Source organism: Sus scrofa, chromosome 17 (assembly GCF_054392235.1).
Source record: "Sus scrofa isolate SSC_HxYL_T2T_F1_AM1 chromosome 17, Sscrofa_HxYL_maternal_Yorkshire_Landrace_v2.0, whole genome shotgun sequence".
In the NCBI taxonomy this organism is placed as follows: domain Eukaryota; kingdom Metazoa; phylum Chordata; class Mammalia; order Artiodactyla; family Suidae; genus Sus; species Sus scrofa.
The window spans coordinates 48152450-48174329 of NC_139399.1; the positions used below are offsets into that span (position 1 = coordinate 48152450).

Here is a 21880-nt window from a genome sequence, read left to right on the forward strand (position 1 = left end):
TTGTCAGGTGATTCCCTTCTCTGTGCCTCAGTTTCTTCCTCTATAAAATAGGGATAATCTTGGGTCTGCCCAGCCCAGCTGGTTGGTACGAATAGATCATAAAGTTGACCTGAATAGCTTAGCGTGGCACCTGGCAAGGAGTGAGCACTCCATCAGTGCTGCAGTTATTATTATTACTGATAATTTCGGGAGAGGTAGATTTGGGGTAAACAGGGTAGGTGGATTGGGGGCAGTGAGGGTGGGCATTTTCGCGTGAGGGCTGATGGGTGTCCCAAAGGGTAGGGACTCTCTTGGGGCGGGGTGGGGGGCGGGGCTTCCGTGCCCGGTGCCTCCGCCCCCCATTCCCCGCCCGCCCGGACCCCAGGGTTGGGGGGCGGGGGTGGCCCGCGCCTGGGTCTATCCCAGGTCACCGGCGGGGAATCCGTCCCGGCGCGCTTCCTCCTTCCTCCTCCTCCCGGCGGCCTGCCGGGCCCCTCCTCCCTGCTCGCGCGCTCCCTCCCTCCTCTTCCCCTCCCTGAGCCGCCGCCTCCTCCTCCTCCTCCTCCTCCTCCTCCCTCTCCCTTTCTCTCTCGATCTGTCTCTCCCGGCCGGGAATCCATTCCGGCCTGGGAGCCGGAGCGGCCTGGCCGCCGTGTGCCCGAACCCTTGGCCGTCCGGAGGTCCTTCCTCCCGTGCGTCTGCCTGCCGGTGCGTCCGCCTGTCCGCTGGCCCAGGTGAGCGCCCCCCACCCCGCCGCCGGCTCCCGGTCCCCGCCCGAGTGAGGGAGCCCCTGCCCGGGGACCACCCTGGCGTCGGATCGCCGGGCCGCTGGGGCTCCTGGCCCCCCCTTTTCCCCCCACCCACCCCCGGGCCGAGCTGCGATCCAGGAGCGCTGGGCCGGCGCACGGGGACGTGCCTGGTGCGGCCTTTTGTTGTGATGCCTGGGGGTGGGGGGGAGGGGGCTCTGTGGGGGGGCGTAGGGGTCCTGTCTGCGCTGGAACCCCCTCCGGCCCACCTTACCCCTACGGGCCCCTGAGAGCCGCGAGCTGGGCCTGAGCCCCCAGGCCAGGTCTAGGCCAAATCTGAAATCTGAGCCGGTCGGCGCCGCCTCTGGCCGCGGCTGCCCGGCCTGGCGCCCCTAGCCCGGGATGGGAGGTGATGAGGGGGCGGGCGGGGTGGGCCTGGGGGCGCCCGGGAGGGAGTGCTTGGCCAGGGCACCAGGATTTTCCCGTCTTCGTGGGGCTTTGGGTAGGGCCTGGTGCTGACGGCCTGAAAGGGACTGGGCCCGACTGTGCTTGGTTCCTGCTGCCCACAGCCCCCTAGACTTGCCTCTGGGCAGGCCCAGCCGCCTGTGTGCTCAGAAGTTGGCAAAAGTTTTGGGATTTCACCACCAGGCCGGGTCCATCTGCCTGCCCGGGCTGGCATTGGTGGTGGGTTTGAGTCCCAACAGGGACCACCACTTACTTGCCTTGCTGTGTGTCCTCAGGCAACTACCTGACCTCTCTGAGCTCAGAGTCCTCATCAGGCCCAGCTTGGGCCTGGCTGGGTTTACTACTGGGCTGTTGGAAGGATGGGGTGAACAGAAGGGGCTCACCTATAGGGTATCAGTTCAGGCAGACTTGATAGTGGCAAAGCCCTTGTGTGCCCCTGGGTCAGGCCTCCCAGGCTTTAGGGACTCTGTCTCTGGGTCACTAGAGGTGAGTCCAGGCTTAGCCACAGTACAGTTGAGATCAGACTTGATCTCAAGAATGGATCTGGCTGGTCCTGTGCTGACCCTCTTCTGGCCTCCTGGCTGGGGAGACAAAACAGCTGTAGGCTTCTCATCTCATAGGTGACCTGGGCCAAGGGACCGCGCGCCTCTGAGTCCATGTGTGTGCAGTGGGCATCCTCAGGGGAAGAATCTCTGTGCTTCTGCATGTAGGGGCTCGGCATGTAATAGGTGTTCAATAAATGCACACCTTACTGGATGAATTGCCTAAAAAAAGGTGGCTGGGAGGTGAAGTTGTTGGCCCAAGTGGGGTGCATCCCCAGAAGAAGATGGATTGGGTGCCCCCGAAGCCACTCCTAAACCCTTGAGAAAGAAATAGCCCTGAGCACCATTTTGTCCCCCAGCAGCTGTGTGACCTTAGGCAGTACGTGGCTCCCGCTGGCCTCAGTTTTGTTAAGTATAAAATGGGCCAGTGATCATGATCACTGCTGACATCTTCTGAGCGCCTCCTATGAGGGAGGGACTCTCATGTAGCCTCGTTTTGCTGGTGAGAAACCGAGGCTCAGAGAGGGGAAGGGACTTGACCAGGCCCACACAGCTTGAAGCTGGAGTGAGAGCCTCGACCTCAGAATCCCTGGTCTGGCTGCCCATGCACCCTTCCGATGAGGGGGGAGCAGTGGTTTCCCAGTGTGCGAACAGGCAGAGGACAGGGCTGGAAAAGACTATACCGATGAGTGATTGTATGGAAGCCACGCGGCCCTTTTAGTGATGTGGTGATGTGTGTGCCTTGGTGATGTGGTCTTTCCACCCAGGGAAGTGATTTACAGTGTGTCACCTCTCTCAGCTGACTGCCTGCCCAGGCCCTCCTGTGCGGCCCCTGGGGCTTGGCTCCTGAAGGTGTCCCTGCTGCTGGGAGGGCCCTCTCCTCTATGAGCTGCTTATCTGCTCTTGCTCTTTAAGGCTTAGCTCAAAGCCCACCTCTCCCAGGAAGGCCGCCTGGCTTTCTCCCACCTCCCCTAGCCTTTTCCTGGAGCATGAATGATCCCCAGCTCACAGCCAGTTCCTACATTGACTTCTTCCTTGATTGTGACCTGGGATGGAGGTGTTGTCTGGCTCCCCCAAGCCCCAGGAACCGGGGGGAGATGGCTCCGTGTCCTGCTGACATCCCTTGGTCCTCACTGACCCCATTTCCCCAAATCTGCCTGATACAGGCACCGATGATGTTCTAGGAGCTTTGAACTTGGGCCGAGCAGTGTGGGGATGGGTTAGCAGTGGGAGCTGTAGGAGGCATCTGGAGGCTTCCAGGAGGCGGTGATGAGAGGAAGCAGGAGTTTGCTCAACCGAGAAGGGGAGAGCGTGCTCAGCTACTTCCCAGGGCCCCTGGGTTGTGGGGAGTGGTCAGCCTTGGGGGGGTGGGGAGTGGGGGGGTGTCCTTGCTGGGGAATTGTGGACAGGTCCCTGGCTGCCAGGAAAGTTAAGTCTGGAGGGTGAGCTAAGTAGCAAACAAGTTGCCAAATATATTAATATGTAATCACGATGTGATAAGGGCTTAGAGAGAGATGTGAGGCGCAGAGGAATCCCGAAGCATGGAGGAGTTGGCCAGGCATGGAGCTACGGATAGGGCTTACCAGGCAGGGGACCTCCACGTGCAAGGGTCCTGAGGTGGGGGAGTGTGTGCCGTTATGGAGAAACAATGGGAGGGCCTGTGAGTCTGGAGCACAGAAAATTAAGGGGAGGGGGTCAGAGGTGAAATGGGGGGTTGTTATCAGCAGGGCTGGACCATGTGGGGCCATCTGGGCCTTGGGGAGGGGTTTGGCCTTCATCTTCACACAGGGGGCTGACTGGTATCCCCCGTGTCAACAGCCCCATGTTGGAGACCAGGGGTGCAGAGCTGCCCAAGGTGCCTGGTGCAACTAGATATGTGGGCTGGACTCCAGGTACTCTGTGGGGGCCCAGATCAGGTACAAGAGGAGTAGGCATTTGAGGCTGGGCTTTAAAGTAGAATAGGAGTTCGGTAGCAGGAAGCCAGGAGAGGCTGAGAGCCAGCGTTGGGGCAGTGCCATGCAGGGTGGCTGGAAGCTGGGAGTGAGGTGGGGAGGGGTCGGCTGGAGAGATGGAGACAGAGGCATGGTAAGGGCTCAAGAATCAGAAGGGCTTTCATTCAAGTTCTGACCGTGCCTGCTTGCTGTGTGTCTTTGGGTGATTCATGCCATCTTCCTGAGACTTAGCTTCCTTGTCTTGAAATGGGAACAGTACATATCTATCAGGTGAGAGTTAAAGGAGGGCTGCATGCCCAGTACCTGGTACCAGCAGGTACTCAGGAAATGAGTTGGCTCAATGGGTCCGGCCTCCCCAGCTGTCCAGTGAGGGCTTTGAGGGGATGACCTCACTGATTCTGACGGTGTGGGTCTAGGAAAGGATCCGCACTGGGTGACTTAAGTCCCACCTCAGCCTCTGTGTGGGAGGAGGCTCAGCTGGGGAGAGCACTGTTGGTCCAGCCCACCCCAGTTTCTTTTTCTTTGTTTTGCTTTTAGGGCCACACCCACGGCACATGGAAGTTCCCAGGCTAGGGGTTGAATTGGAGCTGCAGCTGCTGGCCTACACCACAGCCACAGCAGTGCCACATCCGAGCTGCCTCCTCGATCTACACCGCAGCTCACCCGATCCTTAACCCACCGAGCGAGGCCAGGGATCGAACCCGAGTCCTTATGGATACTAGTTGGGTTTGTTTACACTGGGTCACAAAGGGAACACCTGCCATCCCAGTTTCTTGAAAGCTCATGTTAGGTGGGATTGGCCCCATTTTCCAGTATTTACTAAGACCCAGAGAGAAGAAGCCACTTGGTTAGTATCTCCCAGTTGCCGAGTGACAGGGCTGAACTTAGGCTGTGGGGCTCTGGAGTCCTGGTCCAGGACTGGGTGTGGCCAGGCCCTCCCATGTCTCTGTAGGCCCTGGGACCCCTTCGGAGGCCTCCAGCCCCAAGCCCTGGGCCTTTGGTCCAGAGCCTTATTTCCTGCCTCCGTTCTGTGGCTCCCGAGCCTCTATCTCCCCTTGGGTTTCCCCAGCCCTTGACTTCCTCTCTGCTGCTCCTACCCTTTATCTCCATGGCAAACCACTCTGGTTTCCACTGGAGCCCCTGGGAGGGTGGGGGGCTACTTCCTTTGGGGGCACCCCAGTTTCCTCATCTATGAAGTGAGGTAGTATGTGTCATGGCCCCCAGGATGTCCCAAGGGGAGTGGAGGAAAGCGTTTCGCACACAGTGGCTCCATAACTAGGGGCAGGACAGAGCCAGAAACATGCACATGTCCTTTGTTTGCTGGCAGCTGATACCCCCTTCTTGTGACTTGGTTTCTGGAGCTGTAAAAGAGGCCCGCGTCTTGCACTCAGTAGGGCCAGGAGGAGGATGCGTTGAGGCTGTACCTTAGGCGCTCACCTGCTGGCTGGTTCTACATCATTCTTCCTGCGGAGGGTGACCCTCTAGGTCCTTCCTTTGTGTTCAAGGCCTCCTTCCCGCCTGTCTGTTCAAAGGCATATATCACGTAGCCTCTCTGAACCTCAGCTTCTGCACACCTCCCTGGTGAGGATTCAATCAGACGTGTCTCCCAGTGGCTGGAAACAACTGGATGCCCAGTAAATGGTACATCTTTCTTTCTCCCTTCGCTTGAGCAGGGGGACTCAGATATTATCTCATCTAGGAATGGCTCAGGGCTCAAATCCCCAAGATCGAGGTTGCTGTCTTGAGAAACATTCTGAGGCCGGTCTTGGCTTCGTGGGAAGGAGTGCTGTGATAGATTAGCAAGGTCTGCCCTGGCAGATGATTAGACATCATTGTCTGTGTGCCATGAGTTTGTCATTCCTGATCTCTTCTGACCTTCTCTTTTCACAGATGGGTAATTTGAGGCCAGAAAGACCCAGGACCTATTATCCAAGCAGGGAGAAAAATGCCCACCTCTTGTCTTTTCATCCAGGGCTCTCTCCTCCCAACCAGGCTGTGGGGGTGGATGTGGGGGTGGGGCTGAGTCACAGAGTAGAGGATTGGGGAAGATCTCAGAGCTGGAAGCCAGACCCCAATTTCCCCACCCCTTGCTGTGGGATCTTGAGCAAGTGACTTCCCCTCCAACCTGGGCCCCAGTACCGCCCCTCCTCTAGGAGCTACCCGAGAAGTTCCAGAATAAAATGAGAAGCCAGAGAGAAGAAGCCAGATGATCTTGCCCAAGTCCTTTCCTGCTCTGGTTCTCAGTTTCCTCATCTCTCCAGTGAGGGCTTTTCCCTCCTTGAGGCTCTGCAACAGAGCCCAGCTCCTCCAGGGGATGGCCTGGCTGAGTCCTCTTTGATGCCACGTGGAGGTGGGAGTGTCAGCAGGGCTGCAGGGCTATAAAAAGACTGTGGGAATTGGTCCTTTGAATCCTCAGACCTACTGGGCTGTGAGGCCAGCACAGGTGGACTCCCAGGGCTGGGGGAAGGAGGTCGGTGTTGCGAAGGGGTGGGGAGTCTTGGCCTCTCCCGTCAAGAATGGATGCTCTTCTCTCCAGCCGCTTTATCCAGATTTGCAGCCTTGACTTTTACTTTGTCTGATGGCGATGTTGTCACATTGCACCCTCCCCAGCCAGGTCATGGCAAGGTGGCTCATTCTATCCTTTGCCCCATCCCCGGGGTGGGTGGAATTTTTGTTCCTATCACACAGAAGGGAAACTGAGGCTCAGAGAGGCCAGGGGCTGGGACCACAATCACCCGGCAGAGTGAGATATGAGGTCAGAATCCTGGCTTCTGGTTGATGAGCGGTATCCGAGTCCCACTGGGTGTGCGCTCAGCTTGGCTGAGAGCTTTCCCCGGGTGTAGGATGGATGTGTTGCTGGGGAGTGGGGCAGGCCATCCTGACTCTCAGGGCTTCCAGCTCTGGCTGGTGGATCTCCACGCAGATCTGGAGCACTGGGATCTTGCAGGGATTTCGCCCCCCCGCCCCTGCCGCCAGCTCCCAGGACCAGCATATCATGGGTGCTCTGTGGATGTCCATGGACCACAGGGTGTGGAAGTAGCCAGACCTTTGGAGCGAATTGGTTCCGGGTTCGAGTCATGGCTCGGCCACTTGGTTGCTGTGCATGATTATGGGAAAATGATTGCTCTGAGCCTGAATCTCCCATCTTTGAAGTGGAGACACCAGTGCCATCCAGTACAGCTCTGACAAAGTGGCATGAGGATCTGATGTGCGAACATGTGTCACCTCCGGCACAGGGCCCCGCACACAGTAGATTTCTGAGTGCCTGTGGTTATGAAGGTACTTCCCTGATGAGGCGGGAATTCTGGGCCTCTGCAGGCCAATTGATCCTGGAACCCCTGGGGCTGAAATGGACGCCTGTGTCCAGGCTTGTTCTGTGGGGCGGGGCTGAGGGTAGGTTAACTAAAGACAGATTTGGTGGCCAGATCAATTGGCAGCCACCAGCTCCATCCAGCTTCCGTGAGCCCAGCTCCTGCCTGGGGCTTGTTGAGGCCTTCCAGTGCCCTGACCCCTGGCATTCAAGGCCCCTACCATTTGAACACCGGGTACTTGGCATCTTTGCCTGCTTGGCCTGGAGGCAGGGGCTGTTACTGCTCTTGTGCTTTTGGAGAAGCAGCTGAGGCTGAGAGGCGGGAGGGTCCCGGGGTCCACAGCAAAGCTCCTGCAGGAGGTCTGGGCCGAGCTCTTCCCTCCGCTTCACCCTGTCACCTCCTGCGTTTCCCTTTCATTCAGGTGACCCATTAGCCTTTCCTGCAGGTCCAGGTTGTCCAGCATCCATGCCTTAGCCTCTCAGGTCCCGCTGCCTGGCGTGCCCTCCCTCTCCATACCCACCGTGTGGCTGAGTTTGAGGCCAGAAAAACCCAGAGAGCTTTCACTGACCACGCTCTCAACCCAAGTCCACGCTTTCCCTGCTTCCCTCCTTTGCACCCACCCTGCCCCCTCTCTGCCCTCTGCCATGGCTGTAACACATTCTGCCTCAGATGCCAGGTCGTAGGATGCTTTTTGCCTCTAAGGGATTACGGTGATAGTTATCACTCCCAAGGGTGCTGCACTTTACAGTTTACAAAGCACTTTCCACAATCACCTCTGATCGTCCCCTTCAGGGCTGGGAGGGAGACAGACCTTTATAATAACCTCCATTTGGCAGATGAAGGCCCTCAAGGCAGGGTCCTGCCAGGTACTGCTCGCTCTGCTTGGGCAGATGGAACTGTACCGCCCTCCCCCCACAAGCCCCCATCCCCCCAGAGAGGAACTCCTCCCCCAGAGCCCCACTGAAGCCTCGGCTTCTTGTCAAAAGGAGGATCGGGAAGTTCAGAGAGGTGAAGTGATTTGCCTGAGGCCACACAGCCTGGAAAGCTGGCAGACCTGGGAGGTTTCCATCTAGGAATTAGAGAAGAGGCGGGCTGTGCTCCCCTTCCCACTCTTTGGGAGGGACGCTCAGATACAACTCAGATCCTAAAGGGACCGTGAGTCCTGTGGCCCAACCCTGAGGGTTCCTCCAATAGTCATTGCTCCCCTGAGTACCTAGTGCAGCCCCGCTCAGTGCCAGGCGAGTGGCTGTGCCTGGTCCTCACAGTCTCCCTGTGAGGCAGCAGGTCTGGCCCCGTTTTACCCAAGAGGAGGCTTAGAGAAGCCAGAGGACTTGCCCAAACCATCCAGTGCCTGGATTTGGATCCAAGGCCTTCTCTGGCAGAGCTGCAGGCCTGCCCCGCCTCCTCTGGGCTGAGCCACCCTCTGCCTCCTGCGGGACCCTGACTCCTCCTCCAGCCCCTCCCCTTTGTTCCTCTCGGGGCAGCGCGAAAGCCAGGAGACTCTTCTGGGAAGCCACCTTCCCCACCCCCAGCACCCCGGCTTCTCCTCTACCTCCATACTAGCTGTGTGACTTTGGTGAGTCAGTTCACCTCTCTGTGCCTCAGTTTCCCCATTTGAGAAAACAGGCCTGATGGCAGTATCCACATCATGGGCTTGTTCTAAGGATCGCACCACGCGTGATGCTCTGAGGAATGCCAGCACGTAGGAGATGCACAATAAATGTTAGCTGTTATTTGATTATAGTTTATATCCACCAGGGGAGGAAGGGAATCCGAGCCCCATTCTCCAGAGAGGAAAACTGGGACACAGAGAAGGGAAATAGCATTCACCAGGCCACCAGGGGATGTCACAGCCAGAAGGGTCCTGGAGCACATCCCACTTTCTAGATGGGGAAACCTTCCTCCTCCAGGACTCAGTTTTCTCATCTGTGCAGTGGGTCTGCACATATTTTGGGGGCATGGTTCCATGATATCATATCCGTGTGGCTCCTCAGTCATCTATCAGCTCCCTAGGGTGGGGGTCAGGGGGATGCAAGGGATCTTGCTCTGTCTGTGGGTCTGTGCCCTAATGTCCCTGAATTATGCCAAGTCTCCACGACTGAGCCTGCCTTAACCAGGCCCACCAGACCTTCTGGGTGCCCAGGTCCTGCTGCATCACCTGGTCCACTTGCCTCATCTGCTTTGTGTGCCCTGGGCAAATGGCTTTTCTCTCTCTCTCTTTTTTTTTTGGCCGTGGCCACATCATACGGAAGTTCCTGGACCAGGGATCAAACCTGTGCCACAGCAGTGACAACAACAGCTCCTTTAACCTTTAGTCTACCAGGGAACTCCAGCTTCTCTTTTTGAGCCTCAGTTTCCTTATCTGTGAGATGGGGGAAGGAGTCTTTTCCTCATAGGGCTGTGGGGAAGATTTGATAAGCTCGTCCCCCCACCACTGCCCACCCAGGTCAGGCTTAGAGAAAGTGCCCAGTCAGTGGCCATGGTGATAAGGAGTGGCAGGATTCTGACTGGCAGCAAGGGGAGCAACGCTCCAGGTGGAGGACCCTGCTGAGCAAAGGCTCAGAGGTGCGGCAGTTTAGGGACCACCTCGTAGATAGGTGGGGGCAAGTGGGAGAGGATCCCCCACCTTCAGAGTTCAGACTGACCCTGAGGGGGGTGGGCAGGGTGCCAGTGCCGACTGCAGCCATGCTGACCTCGCTGCCCTTCAAACTTTAGGTTTCCTTTCGAAGCCTTGGGAGCAGGCACCTGCCCTCCCCACCCCCACCCCGCCAGGTGTTCCCGGAGGCCCTGGAACCAGATGAGCCACAGTTCTATTTGGGGACAATTCTGCTGTTCCCGTTTCTCTCCTGTGCCCTAGTTTTAGTAACGACGTGGGTTTGGTTACCAGTTGGCCGTTTGTGGAAAGCCCCCTCCCCCGCTCTGCCCCTACCTTAGATCTGTGGGCAGCGTGGGCAAAAGAGGACTCAGTACTGCCTTGGGCACTTGCTCCTGGCTTCTGCCCCTGGCTTCTCTGGGCAGGGAGTTGGCAGCTGCACTTTCAATTTTTTTTTTTTTTTTAATGGCCACAGCTGCGGCATATGGAGGTTCCCAGGCTAGGGGTCAAATCAGAGCTGCAGCTGCCAGCCTACGCCACAGCCACAGCAACACCAGATCCGAGCTGTGTCTGACCTACCCCACAGCTCACGGCAATACCGGATCCTTAACCCACTGAGCGAGGCCAGAGATCGAACCCGCGTCCTCATGGATGCTAGTCAGGTTCATTACCGCTGAGCCACGCTGGGAACTCCTGCATTTTCAATTATCTGCTGGTGAGGTCTGGGCTTTGTGCTGGGCACTGGGGACCCCAAACCTGTACTCTGGGAGCCTGCACCCTGGAGGGAGCCAGATACAGATGCTGATCATTGCCCTACCGTGGGGTAGGTGCCATGTGAACTGGGGCAGCTATTATGAAGCCAGCAGGGCTTCACAGAGGAGGTGATACCTGGCCTGAGGCTTAAAGGGTGGGCAGGAGCTCATGAGGGAAAAAGAAGGGTGAGGGCCTGCCAGGAAGAAGAGACAACATGAGCGAAGGTTTGGAGGTGGGAAATAGCCCAGTGGGTGTCAGCATAGCCTGGGGAGCTGGGGAGCAGCCGGCCAAGTACAAGGTAGTTGGAGGGTGACTGGGTTGATCAGGCGAGGCTTTGGCCAGGGGCTGCTGGGAGCAGGGCCGGCCTTCTCGGCGAGGCCTCCCGCTGAAGATGTGAAGGAAGGACAGAGAGAAGGACCCGGCCAGGCTGCTCAGTTACTGTTGCCAAGTGGAGGCAGCCCACAGAGGCTGGGGTTCAAGATAGGGATCAAGAGTCCCTGCCTGGGGCACAAGGTAGGGGCCTGTGTGCGGTCTTGGAGGAAGTGGGTCAGGGAAGACTTCCTGGAGGAAGCGGTACGTATGACATACCTGGAAGAATGGAACGGTTCTCTGGGAGTGGGTGGAGTTTAGGAAAGGCCTGAGGGTGCAGTGTGAGTAGCTGCTCTTGCTGGAGCTCCGAGGAGCGGTAGAGTTTTGCCTTGAGAGGTGGCCGGTGCGAGTCAGTGGACCCCCCACCCCCCCGCCATGACCTGCAGTTCCTTCCTTGCGGGGGTCTACATATGGCTCTCAGGCAGCCAGGAAAGGCCACGGGGCAGGGCAGGACTGATTTGTCTGGCACTATGGGTATTGCCCAGCTGAGGGGAGGTGCCCTGTTGGCTGTGTGACTTTGGCGAAGTGGCCTTGGTGACTACCTTGAGAACAGATGGGCCTGGAGAGAAGGTGGGTGCCAGCCAGGCAAATGGCAGGTCTGGGATTGATGGGATCGGCGGGTGAGGGGCAGGGGACCTCTGCTCCCTGGTCCGCCTGCCTGCATGTCCTTCCCCTGCGATTGTGTGCCTGGCTGGAAGTGGTGGAGACGTGTTGGGGCCTGGCTGGTACCCGGGGCGAGAGCTCTGGCTTCAGGCCTTGACCTCCCTCCCTCGTGTGAAGGGCCAGGCATGGTTGTCCACGTGTGCCTCTAGAAAGGCACCCCCACCTCCCTGAACCCAGTCTATACTCCAGACCAGGAGAGTTGAGAGCAGTGGTCAGGTGGGCCTGGATTTGAATCCCAGCTTTGTTCTTCACTGGCTGGGAGACCTTGGCCAAGTGACTTTGCCTCAGTTTCCCCATCTGTGAAAACAGAGGGGCATCCTGGAACCTCTCTCCTAGGGCTCTAGGGAGGATTCATGAGATTTTAGAGGGCCGTGCCCAACACTGCGCCAGCCTCTGGGATCTGGCTTTAAGGCCATTGGCCCAGCTGACTGGGGGTGGTGGGACCTGCTGGGCGGCTGAGGGGCAGCTTCCGGTCTGCCCCGGGCTCTCAGCACTGAGGACAAAGCCCCTTTGTGGCGGGACAGATGGAGCCTGGGAGCCCCCCCTCTGTGGGGACCAGGGGCCGTCTGCCCCTCCTCCTCACCCAGTTCCCCCGGGGGGAAGGAGCGTCCTCAGACTGAGAGGATGGGAAATGAAAGTCGGGCCGAGCAGGAGAGGCTGCAGCTGCACCGTCTGGCTGGTGAGTATGGGCGGACCCTTCCCTTCCCTGGGCCACCTTCTCAGGGCCCCAGGCATCCCTGGTAAGTCCCAGGCCTGCTGTGTGTGCCCTGTTTACTTACCCGGCCATCCATCTCTCCGTCCATCTCTCCGTCCATCTCCATCCATCTCTCCGGCCATCCGTCCTCCATCCGTCTAGTCACTTGCTCATTTGTGCCTTCATTCACTAGTTATCAAATACCCCCCGCCCCCCATGCTAGACCCTGTACCTTTGGCCCCTGTCCATTCTGACCATTTGCCACCCAAGCATCCTGGTTGTTAACTCCTTTGAACATGACACCCACTGCAGAGTATTCAGCTGTGAGTGAGACAGAGGTGGCCCCCGGGTCCTCATCAGTCCCGTCCTCGTGGGATGCGTTATGTCATCGAGCTACGGGCGGGCGGTGCTGGGAAGGGGATGTGGCAGGTTCTCCCTCGGGTGGGGGGAGGGCAGGGAGGCCTCCCAGGAGGAAGAGGTGGCTTTTGAAAGGAGATACGGAAAGAGCACGGGGTTGGCCGGGTGTGCTGCCGTGTTGGTCAGGAAAGCTCAGGAAAGCGGGTGACATCTGAGTAAAGCACCTGAAGGAAGGGAGGGAGTGAGGCGCGTGTCTACAGGAAGTGTGCTCTGGGTGGAGGGAAGGGCCAGCGCCAGGGCCCTCAGGCAGGTGTGTCCCAGGGTCTCAGGGAAAGCGGAAGTGGCCAGTGTGCGTGAAGGGGGTGGGGCTGGGAGTGTCCACTGTGAGGACTTTGTCGTTTGTCTTGGAGGGCGGGCTGGGAGGGATGTGGCGCTGAGTGATGGGTTCAGACTGACATTTCAGAAAGGCTCTCTGCCCTGAATTGGCCTGCTTGGGGGTGGGGGGCTGGACTAGGGTGTGATCATGGTGGATTCAGGATGCATTTGGAGGTGGGACAGACAGGGCTTGGAACCAGGGTTACATGAAAAATCACTCTTCCTCTCTTGGGCTGCTGAGGGGCTGAGTTCCCCCTGCAGACCACCTCGGGCTTCTGGTTTGTGCTCACTCCCCCTCCCCCTCATGCATCTGGAGGCTCATAGGCCCAGCAGCTTCTCCTGCTTTGTCCTGAGGGCTGGACTGCATCCTCTGGTTCCCGTGGCTTTAAGCAGCAGTACACCCTAAGCAAACTTGGCCAGATCCTACCCATTCTACAGATGAGAAAACTGAGGCTTGGCAGGGTACACCCACAGCCCAGGTTACACCATGGGAGCAAGTTTGGCCTCTCAGGACTTAGGAGTCTGTGGTTCTGGGGACTGTAGACGCTGCCCCCACAACTCTAGCTGTAGATTTCAGAGAGTATCTGAGATTTCTTTCCTGCCCTGACCTGTCTTGGGGAGATGGAGGCTGTCCATCCATCAGGGATGGGGTCAGGGGCCTGCACTCCAACTTGCCATGCGATCTGGGCCTTGTTTCCTCTGCTGGGAAATGGGTACAGTGGCGGTCCCTCCCTCACAGTGTTGCTGCGAGGACCACATGAAACAGTCCATGTAAAGCCAGATGCCAGGCATATATAGTGTTCAGTGATCAGCAGGTGTTTTTATTATTGTTGTTTCTATGGGGAGCGAGGACACATGTGAGTCCAAGCTCTGACCACATCCATTCCCAGAGGTGGGCTTTGGGGGTAAGACTGGAGTTGTCAGGGTGGCTTCTTCTGGTAAACTCTCTTGGGATTGAAGGTCTCTGGAACTCATTCCCAGCAGTGCTTTCTCCGTGGGAAAATGATCTTGAAGGCCCAGGATTGCCTCAAAGCTGTGCAGCAACTTGAGGGGGGCTTTATACCAGGTTGCCTGCTGCCTTGTCCTGCTCTGGTGCCACTGCTTCCCGGCCTTGCCTCTCCCTCTAGGGCTTCTAGGCTGAGGACCGGTCCTAGCAAGCAGGGACCTTGCCCTTTACCGAGCAGGTCAGGACCTAGGATCTGGAAAGGGGTCCCTTCCTGCCCAAGAAGAAGCCCAAGAGCCACCAGGGTGGGAACGGTTTCATCTCTTTAGGGCTGGGATGAGCCGGAGCACCACGGGCCACTTGTTTAGCCCTCACCCTCCCCGGGCAGCAGGCCGGCCCCAGCACCCCTGCCATCTGCCTGCCCTGCCAGCCTGAGCCTGCAGTGCCGGCCCCGCCCCGGCCCCACTGGCAGAGCCGGTTTGAGGCCTGCCAGCCCTGCATGTGTTTGTACCGTGAACACAGGATCAGACACGTTCTGGCTGCCCTGGCCCATGGATGGCCCCTGGCTCATGCTTCACTCACTCCTGGCTCATGCAGCAAACATCCCCCGGTACCCATTCCATGCCTGAGCTGGTGTTGGGTGGGGCGCTGGGCCTTGAGCCGTCTCAGACTTGCACACGGTCCTCTGTAACCAGGGCAGCCAGAGACCCTGCCACCGGGACATGGCAGGCTAGGGCAGGAGAGCATAGTGGCCGGGGCATAGGCTGTGGGGCTGGACACACCTAGGGCTGAGACCTGTCCCTGTCTCTCTTGCGGGGCCCTGGGTGGGACCGTCTCACCCCTCCCCTTCCTTTGATCCCTCCTGCTCTCCCTCCCCCCACTTCCACTTCTCTATTCCTCTATCCCTCTATCCATTCACCCCTCCCTCCCACAAATATTTACTGAGCCCCTCTATGTGCCAGACAGTGTTCTTAGAGGCTGGAGATACAGCAAAGAACGAATCACCCCGTGCTCTCCCGCAGGGCTGACATTCGGGTGGGGATTCAAAAAACGCAGTAAGGAAAATAGGCACGGGGTCTGCAAGAACGCGGTAAATGTGTTGGGTCAAATGTCAAGCCGGGGAGGGCTGGCTGGGCGGAGAGAATGGGCTGTGATTAGATGATTAGATGGTGGCAGGGGCGAGGTGGGGGGAAGCCCACTCCCAGAAGCTCACCTCCCAGGAGGGGAGAGAGGACTCGAGCTCTGGGGCAAGAGAATCCGGGTTCCAGGACCTTAAGGTCGGGGCGTGCGGGAGTGTTGGAGGAACAGCAAGGAGGCCAGAGGAACAGAGTGAGCGAGGGGGAGAGTGGAGGGAAGAAAAGGCAGAAGGATGTGGGGGGAGGTCAGGGAGAGCCTCTGGACCCTTCTGATGTTGGCTTTTAACTCCCAGTGGGATGGCAGCTGCAGGAGGCTTCTGAGTGCAGCAGGGCCCCCTCCACCCTTGGCCTTGATCCCCTGAATGGCACGTAGAAGCTTTAAGGGCTTTGGCCGTCTTGCTGACCACTGCCCTCAGCTTCAGCCTTGGACGCCCTCTCCCTCAGAGCTCTGCCAGAGTTCCCATTTCATGGATGAGTAAAGGGAGGGCTGGACCCTCCCGAGGTCACACGTCCAGGGCAGGCATGCGTAGGCTTTGAGTGTGGGGGCTTGAGCTCAGGGCTGACTGTGCGGAGAGGCCTGGTCGCCAGGTGCGCCTGCCCACTAGTGTCCCTGGAGGGAGTTCCTGCGTGGGCGTGGGTGGGGAGGAGGGGGCACTGTGTGTTCCCACAGCAGAGAAGCAGCCAGAGCTGCTGGCAGGAAATAGTGGGGGCCGTGGGCAGGGGCCGGCTGGCAGCCATCCCCTCACAAGGCCTGTCAGCCATCAGCCAGTGGGGGTGGGGCTGCTGGGGGGCCCGGGAGACCTGACCTTGGAGAGGCTGGGAGCGAGTGAAACTTGTCACCTCAGTGTTCCCTGTGGTCACCCTTGATACTGGGCCTCTGTTAAGGGGTCCTTGGCACGCCAGGGCCTCTGTCCAAGCTCAGATGCTGAGGCCAGGAAGGGGCGTGACTTGCCCACGGAGATTCTGATGGAGGTGTTCCGCTTAGCCACGTGGGGACCAGCCCTCATCAGGGCAGGCCAGGAGGTACCTGGCTGGTCCCCGAGATCTGCCTGGTCTGTGGTCATTTGGGACCAGTATCTTCTCTTGTATCTCCTCCTCAGTCCAGCACTCTTGGGCCTTGTGCTCTGAAAATCTTATTTTAATCCAAGTCCCAGTCCTGCCCTCATTGGAGGGACAGCCTCCACCTTGCTGTGTGACCTGGGGCTGAGTGTCCCCCTCTGAGCCTCCACTTCTCATCTGTGAAGGGGACATTTCACAAGGCTCTCTGAGATCGGGGCTGTGGCCTCCTGGCCTGTGAGCTGCCCTCACCGTCCACCTGCTGGGCTGCCTGGCTTGGGCTCTGGGGTAAAACCTGGCAGGGGGCAGGGGTGAGGGGTCAGAGAAGCCTCCCAACCCTGCCAACCTCACCCACCCCAAAGATGCTCCAGTGGCAGGAGGAGCCAGTAGCCCCCTTCCTACTGCCCTTCCCCTTGGGCATGGGCTGGAGAAGGTCCCTTATTTTGCTGCTGGAGAAACTAAGGCTCCAAGACTTAAACGGACCTGGCTCTTTGCCTTTCTCTAAATGGTCCCACCTCTAGGCCTTTGGCCCAGCAATGCCTTCTGCCAGGATCACGTTTCCCCTCCCTCTTTTTACAAACTGCTCAGCCTTTGGACCTCAGCTGAGATGTCCCCTCCTCTGGGAAGTCCACCAGGGTTTAGGTGCCTCCTCTTGCCCCTCCAGCCCTCTGGAGCTGGAGATGACTGTGCTCTGGCAGGATCGCTGTGGACTGGAGGCTCAGTAACCTCCCCCGACCCCACCCAGCACACTTAGGGGCCTGAGAATTTTGTCATGACCTTCCCTCTTAGTTTCTGACCTAAATGGCTGGACAGTCTCTCTCAGGGCCTCCCTCAGACCTCCTCATACTTGGGCCAAAAGCCCACAGTGACCCACATAAGCTGGAACCCTCTCAGTCCAGACCTCTCACTCAGTAACCCCCTGACGTCTGACCTTCCTGCCTCGAGGCCTCTGCCTGTGCTGTGCCCACCTCCCGGGCCGCCCTCCCTCTGCCTTCTTGCAGGTGCAGTGGAGAGAGGGTGGGCTCTGGCATCACTTGGACCTGGGTTGGCAGCCTGGCCCACCACTTCCTGGCTGGGGCAGCTTTCCAGAGCCCCCGTGTGCTCATGTGTATGGTGAGCTTGGCCACAACTGGTGCTAGAGCTATTGGGGGCATGGCAGGGGTGAACCCCACATGGGAGGACGTGATGGGGAAAAGAGTAGGTTTCCACACCCCATCAGTGTGCCTCATTCCACCCCACCAGCCTGCACTGAGTTCTAGGGAGGGCGCTGGGCATGGCTCCTTCCTTGCGCCCTTTGTGGGAGCCCCTCTTCAGGGAGAAGCTCAGAGTCAGAGGAGGTTGTCACTTAGCTATGATGCTGTTGTTGTTTTCTTTTTTGGCCACCCCATGGCATATGGAGTTCCTAGGCCTGGGATCCGATCTAAGCCTCAGTTGTGAGCTACACTGCAGCAGCTGCAATCCTGGATCCTTAATCCACTGTGCTGGGCCGGGGATCGAACCTGTGTCCTGGCATTGCAGAGATGCTGCTGATCCTCTTGTGCCACAGCAGGAAGTCTAAAGTGAGGTTTTACTTTTTTTTTTTTTTTTTTTTTTGCTTTTTATGGCCATGGGTGTGGTGTCTGGAAGTTCCCAGCCTAGGGGTTGAATTGGAGCTACAGCTGCCAGACTCGCCACAGCCGCAGCAATGCAGGACCTGAGCCGTGTCTGTGACCTACACCACAGCTCACGGCAACGCTAGATCCTTAACCCACTGAGTGAGGTCAGGGATTGAACCCACAACCTCATGGTTCCTAGTCGGATTTGTTTCCGCTGCTCCACAACAGGAACTCCCTAAGATGAGGTTTTAATCACATCATTTAACCTGTCTATGCTTCTATTTCTTCATCTGTAGAATGGGGTGATAAAAATGGCATATAGTAGATGCTAAATCAATATTCGCTCTTGCTGCTGCCTTATTCTTATTACTGTCATTATTCATATTCCTGCCCTGAAGCAGGACTCTTTCCTATTTTCTGAAACCACTTGTGGAAAAACACCCCAGCTGAGCAGGTAATTCTTTTGAGAGCCTGAAGGAGAAAAGGAAATCAGCGATTCCTGCCTAGTGCGGGAGGCCCCAGGGGAGGCAGGAAAGGGTCACCGTCCCCACCTGTGAGGTGGGCCATAGGGCCTGCGTCCTCTCCCATGTTCCTCCAGCTTCAGCTTCCTCCCCTGGGGACACGGCCGGTGCTGGTGGTACCTGCCCCCCAGGGCTGTTGCGAGGAGGAAGGCGGGGAGCGGGGTCAGCTGGGGACCCGGCCTTGGAGATTCAGAGGAGTGACATGTTCTCTCCACAAGTGGTCCTTCTTGGGCTGTGTGGCCTTGGGCCAGCCGCTCTCCCTGTCTTGGCCTCCTATTCCCCTAATGGAAAGTGGACTGGCAGGGGCCCTGCTGAGTCCCTGGTGTAATAACTCCCTGTGAGAGCCCAGCTGGGACCAGTGGCTTTGGGGAGAGGGCCAAGGTGGCCTGGGGCCAGGAGAGCCAGGATCCCCAGCTGGTTCTCTGCTGGCTCGGGTGGTGGCCTGGGCACCTGACTTGGCTTTTCTGAACCTGTCTCTGTTGCCTTCTCTGAGAGATAGGGCTAATCATCCCCACGAAGCAGAGTCCTGGTAAGAACTGGAGAGCTAAACAGTAACAATGGCAGTAATGCTATAGCTGCACTGGTCAGGGCCCCATTTATCCAGCATGGCCCAGGCACACATGGTTAGCTCCGTGGCCTTTGCAGCTGCCCGGGGTTGATTATGGGTGTCTCCATGGTACTGAAGGAGGCTTTAGTTGACTTGCTCAGGGTCCTTCCATGGGCCATTGCTGGACCCCCCTTAACCAGGATGCTGCACCCATCTGGCTCAGGCAGGTGCCTTTCTGCTCCCTTCTCTCCAGGAGCAAGACAGATGGACTCAAATGGGCCATGTCCTTTCCTACCCCTGCTCCTCCCTCCTCCACCCCCACACATTTGCCACACAACCTCTACCTCCCACCCCTCCCACCCCTCCCACCCCCTGTTGGGTACTGTTATCAGGAGACATTCCTGGACTGGCTGAGAACAGCTTCCACCTGGGGTCCTTTTGAGAAGGGGTGTGACCGCTGATATAGGTCCGGGCAGTGGCTCCCTTGGGGGATGGGCCCTGGAACATTAGGCTACAGAGCCCAGACAATCTGAGTCTGCCTGCTGATGCCGTCTCTTATGAGCTGTGTGACATTAGGCAAGCAACTTGACCTCTCTGTGCCTCAGTTTCCGCATCTGTAAAACGCGGCTAACCACGTAGGTTACCTGGACTCCTGGATGTAGTGCACTTCCTAGTATGGTACCTAGCGTGGTACCTAGCATGGTACAGTCTCTACCCATCAACCAGGTACTGTTATCATCTGAAAACCAGTTGTCGCTCCTTGCTGGGGTCCCCAGTTTGGACACCATCTATGTCCACCTTCTGATGAGTACACATTGGGGTGGCCCCTGTGGGCTTTCTCTTCTCTAGGCCTGTGGGTCAGGGGGAGGGTGGAGCCCGGAGAGGCCCCTTCCAGAAGTTAAGGTGCTGTGTGATTTTAGGCAACCCCTCTCCCTCTCTGAGCCTCCTTTTCCTGGTCTGCTTTGTGAGCACTCGGTCCTGGGTAAGGCTCTGCCCCAGCTCTCATCCCCACACTCTCCCTAATTTCTCACTTGGCTGGTCCAGCTACCTGGCTTTGCCCTTCTTTCCCACTGCAGTGCTTGGCACATAGTTGGTGCTCGGCTAAGCTTTGTTGAGGGAGCCGTGACTGCACGATTGAGCCAATACCCAGAGCTTGCCTACTTCTAAGCCTTTGCCAGCCTTCTTCTCGACCTTGAAGCCCTTCTCAAACTCACCTCTCCCAGGAAGCCTTTCCCAGTTTCTCCCAGTTTAGGAGCTTGCTAATGCTCTGAACACTTGGACTGAGGCTCTCTGGTGGCTTTACAATCCACCTTGGTGTACACAGACCATATATATATTTTTTTAGGGCCACACCCGAGGCATATGGAAGTCCCCAGGCTAGGGGTTGAAATGGAGCTGCAGCTGCCGGCCTGTGCACAGCCACAGCAACTCAGGATCCAAGCTGTTTCTGCAACTCGCATCACAGCTCACAGCAACGCCAGAGGCCAAGGATTGAACCTTCGTCCTCGTGGATACTAGTCGGGTTCGTTTTGCACTGAGCCACAAAGGGAACTCCTACATAGACCATAGTAATAACCAACATGGACCATGCACCTACCACGAGGAGCCAAACACACATGATGGGGAGCCGTGTGTGTGCTGTGTGGCGCCTTGTCTTATTTAATTCTATTATTTCTCTCTTTGCAGAACAGAGGCTCAGAGGTAAAGTGACTTGTTCAGCTATGAGAGAGAGCATCAGGATCTGAACCAGGTAAGCCTGTCTGTCTTTTTTCTTTCTTCTTCTTCTTTTTTGCTTTTTAGGGCCATACCCATGGCATATGGAAGTTTGGAAGTTCCCAGGCCAGGGGTCAAATTGGAGCCACAGCTGCCGGTCTACACCACAGCTACAGCCATGCCAGATCCGAGCCACGTCTGTGGCCTAGACCACAGCTCACAGCAATACTGGATCTTTAACCCACCGAGTAAGGCCAGGGATCAAACCTGTATCCTCATGGATAGGAGTTGGCTTCCTTACCACTGAGGCACAATGGGAACTCCTCCACAATCAATTTGAGAACATTATCATCACCCCCAAAGAGAAACTGCGTATCCATTTAGTCAGTGCCTGCTGCCCCTCCCCCAGCCCCAGCCGCAACTAATCTACTTTGTGTTTTTATAGATTTGCTTATCCTGGGCCTTTCATGTAAATGGAATCACACAACATGTGGTCATTTGTGTCTGGCTGCTTTCATTCGGCATGTTTGCAAGGTTCATCCATGTTGTAGCACGTGTCAGTTCTCCATTCCTTTTTCTTGCCAAATAATACTCATAATATGGATATACCACAGTTTTAAAATACCTTTATCTATCAATTGATGGGCCTATAGTTGTTTCCACTTTTGGGCTATAAGGAATAATGCTGCCATGAACATTCCTGTTCAAGTTTTTATGTGCATATATATATTTTTTCTCTGGGGTGTGTACCTAGGAGCAGGACTTCTGGATCCTATGGTAACTGTATGTTTAACCTTTTGAGAAACTGCCAGACTGTTTTCCAAAATAGTTACATCGGGGAGTTCCAGTCGCGGCTCAGTGGTTAATGAATCTGACTAGGAACCATGAGGTTGCGGGTTCGATCCCTGGGCCTCAATCAGTGGGTTAACGATCCGGCGTTGCCATGAGCTGTGGTGTAGGTGGCAGACATGGCTCGGATCCCACGTTGCTGTGGCTCTGGCCCTAGAAAAGACAAAAAAAAGAAAAAAAAAAAGAACAAAATAGCTACATCATTTCACATTCGGACCAGCAATGTATGAAGTTACCAATTTCTCTACATCCTTGTCAACAACTTGTTTTCTGGCTTTAATTACAGCCTTCCTAGTGGGTGTGAAGTGGTTAGCTCTTTGGGATTTTGATTTGCATTTTCCTGATGACTGATGATGTTGAGCATCTTTTCATGCAGTTATTGACCATTTGTATATTTTCTTTGGAGAAATGTCTATTCAGATCCTTTGCCTATTTATTTATTTGTTTTTTTGGGCCGCACCCGTGGCATATGGAGGTTTCCAGGCTAGGGGTCGAATCGTAGCTGTGGCCACTGGCTCACACCACAGCTGCAGCAACTCAGGATCTGAGCCACATCTGTCACCTGCACCACAGCTCATGGCAGTGCTGGATCCTTAACCCACTGAGAGAGGCCAGGGATCGAACTTGCATCCTCATGGATACTAGTCAGATTCATTTCCGCTGAGCCACGATGGGAACTCCCTTTGCCCCTTTTTAAATTAGGTTGTTTGTCATTTTGTTT

General features: G+C 56.9%; 1 protein-coding gene across 12 annotated transcripts in view; it reads left to right on the forward strand.

Moving 5' to 3' along the window:
• Positions 1 to 597: 597 nt before the first annotated feature.
• The window catches only part of SRC (SRC proto-oncogene, non-receptor tyrosine kinase), a 53657-nt gene continuing 32374 nt past the window's right edge, over positions 598 to 21880 (forward strand). For 6 of the 12 annotated variants that reach the window (XM_021077969.2, XM_021077972.2, XM_021077973.2 and 3 more), the window contains exons 1-2: positions 598 to 713; positions 20284 to 20347. The gene's annotated coding sequence lies outside the window, so the exon portion shown is untranslated. Of the gene's footprint in view, positions 714 to 11986; positions 12053 to 20283; positions 20348 to 21880 lie in introns of those variants that run through there. The other 6 variants (XM_021077970.2, XM_085003869.1, XM_021077974.2 and 3 more) reach the window with 1 other exon arrangement.